This window comes from Oryzias melastigma, linkage group LG3 (assembly GCF_002922805.2).
Source record: "Oryzias melastigma strain HK-1 linkage group LG3, ASM292280v2, whole genome shotgun sequence".
NCBI lineage: Eukaryota > Metazoa > Chordata > Actinopteri > Beloniformes > Adrianichthyidae > Oryzias > Oryzias melastigma.
In genome coordinates, this window is record NC_050514.1 from 34,639,870 (window position 1) to 34,642,828 (window position 2,959).

The window sequence follows — 2,959 nt, forward strand, 5'->3', positions numbered from 1 at the left end:
ACCTGTGTCTCACCTGTGTCTCACCTGTGTCTCACCTGTGTCTCACCTGTGTCTCACCTGTGTCTCACTTGTGTCTCACCTGTGTCTCTGTGTCTCACCTGTGTCTCACTTGTGTCTCACCTGTGTCTCTGTGTCTCACCTGTGTCACACCTGTGTCTCACCTGTGTCTGACCTGTGTCTCACCTGTGTCTGACCTGTGTCTCACCTGTGTCTCACCTGCTTCACCCGTACTAACCCTTATTGTTGTTTACGTGTTTGTTATGACCTGTCGCCCACATTATGTCCTTAGAGAAAAATGTGCATGAACCTTTTTGTGCTGTTGGTCCTACGAGGCTCATATTTCATTTACTTCCCCGTGCAGATTTGCCCGTTTTCCCCGTCAGAGCAGTTGGGGCAAAGGCCTCAAGGAACTGAAGTGTCGTCTCGTTTTGTTTGGATAAAAACTGGATGAACGTAACGACCAACAGCTACAAACGTTTGATGAACAGGATCCATTTTGGATTCTTTGGAACTGATGAAATATGAGAAGTGGTGAACCGTTTGCTGTGGAGGTTTAGAAATGTTCCCTCGACGTTGTAACGGTAACCAGCAGACGATCAAGATTTTTATCGACCAATCTAATCTGGTTTCTTTTGTTTCAAAGCAGGTCACAGAAAAGATGCTGATGCTTCTGACAGAAAGTGACTACCATGACTTCAGATTCAACCACAATACAGTATCTGGGAGTTCACAGCAGGACGTGGAGTCACGCCATTCCTGACACTCTTATATCCAATCCTAATCTGGAGCATTTCTCACAGGATCTCCAGGTGAGCCCAATGATGTTTATTCTGCAGAAAACAGTACAAGCAGGTCACAGAACTGAAAGGATTTTCTCACCAGAGGTTCAGTGTGTGTGCCTCAAAAACACATTTCCATGTCGAGTGCAGAAGTGCGCTAGCTGCCCTGAAAACGGGCAGATGGGAGAGATAAGATCAGGCCTGATCTCACACCGAGAAACGGCAGCGATCTCGAGCGCGATCTGTGGTGCAGATATGAAACAAACGCTAAGACAGTAAACAGTGGGTGAACACAATGTGATGAGGGGAGCACAATGTCAAAACCTCTGGAGTTTCCCTCAGCTTCAGTTTTTAAACTTCAGCTAAAACGGTGAAATGAAGCCAGAAAAGGAGGAGTCTCAGCTTCACACGCTGCCCATCACCTCTGAATCAAAACAAGGAGCAGAAAACATCCACTTCCAGCAGAATCCAGCCAACCTGCAGCTCGTTTTCTGCTGTTAGCCAGGAGATGCTAGCTGTTAGTGTGTCTCAGGTTATGGATTCTTTCCTTGTTGGGCTTTAGAATCACAGTGCAGATTAACATTCTGTCCACTCAATCATCATTCAAACAGATAGTTCCTAGAAAAAAGTTAGGATGCTAACAACTGATGCTAACATCTGATCATAACATCTGAGGAAAGAACTGACCCTAATGCCTGATTCTATTCAACTCACACTAACACCTGATGCTAAAAACTTAAGCTAACACCTGATGCTAAAAACTTAAGCTAACACCTGATGCTAAGGTTAACAACAAATGCTAATGCCTGATGCTAACAACTGAGACTGACACCTGTTTCTATGCAGGTGATGCTAACGCCCGATGCTAACATGTGATGCTAACATGTGATGCTAACACCCGATGCGTTAAAGGTATTAAGGCCTCCTCATAGCTGACAGTGAAACCATCCTTAAACGCTTAATTTAAATAAACTCAATCGAAGTTAAATTTCCTCTTTTGTGGGACATCAAATGTAAAAGTTCAGAGTTTTATCACATTAATCTAAATCTTCTGACATTTATTTATTTTTATCAAATCAAAGTCAAACTGATCAGTCAGCAGCTGCTACCAGCTGTGACGCAGTGGTAGAGCGGTCGACCTCTGAACAGAGGACTGAAGTTTCAGTTCCCACACTGCCTGTCAGTGTGTTGAAGTGTCTTTGAGCAACACACTGAACCTCACACTGTTCCAGGTGATGAGAGGTTGTTGCCATGAAACGCCATCAAAGTCGGCATCAGTGTGTGACGGTGTGTGTGTGTGTATGTGCGTGTGGGTTGTGTGTGTGTGTGTGATTATGACTGTGACTGTAAGACTTTGAGGCATAACAAGACAGAAAAGTATCATAAACATTTATCCCAGTTATCATTTGGTCATAAAAACTGTTTTATGTATCAGCTAAAAGTCTGCTAAAATAAAAGCTAAACATTAACGTAAAGATTCATCTATAATATAAATGCATTTAGACTATAAATATCCACACACACACAGAACAAATGTAAAAAAACAAAAACATTTAAAGGATGTTTAAAATGGGATTATAAATTTGAATCTAAATGTTCCACGACCATTGAAGAATCCCTGAAGAAATGTTTTTTAAAAATCATGTTTTTTTTCAGTTTTTAACTTGTATGTGTGACATTTTTCTTATGAAAGAGAACAAATGTAATGAGACATTGCTTTGTTTTTGCATTTCTGAGTATTTCTGTCCCAAAGACTGTTTGAATTCATGAGTAGTTGTGATGTCATAACAGCTGGGGCTGAGAGCGCACGCATTATCTCCATGATCTCTCTGATCTCCATGATCTCCATGATCTCCATGATCTCCCTGATCTCCATGATCTCCATGATCTCCATGATCTCCATGATCTCTCTGATCTCCATGATCTCCATGATCTCTATGATCTCCATGATCTCCATGATCTCCCTGATCTCCATGATCCATCATGAGGTTCATAATCATCTTTAAAGACTATAGGGAACATAATATTAAGTATGTAAGTTTACATTACAACTCAACATTTTAATATAGATTTAGATTCAACATTAATATTTACAACATGACTTTTTGGTGGATGGATGGATGGATGGATGGATGGATGGATGGATGGATGGATGATGGATGGATGGATGATGGATGGAT

At 41.5% G+C, this 2,959-nt stretch overlaps 1 protein-coding gene across 1 annotated transcript in view; it reads left to right on the top strand.

Moving 5' to 3' along the window:
• The first annotated feature begins 650 nt into the window (after window positions 1-650).
• The window catches only part of il17a/f2 (interleukin 17a/f2), a 7,427-nt gene continuing 5,118 nt past the window's right edge, over window positions 651-2,959 (top strand). The window contains exon 1 of the mRNA XM_024296101.2: window positions 651-809. The gene's annotated coding sequence lies outside the window, so the exon portion shown is untranslated. The remainder of the gene's footprint in view (window positions 810-2,959) is intronic.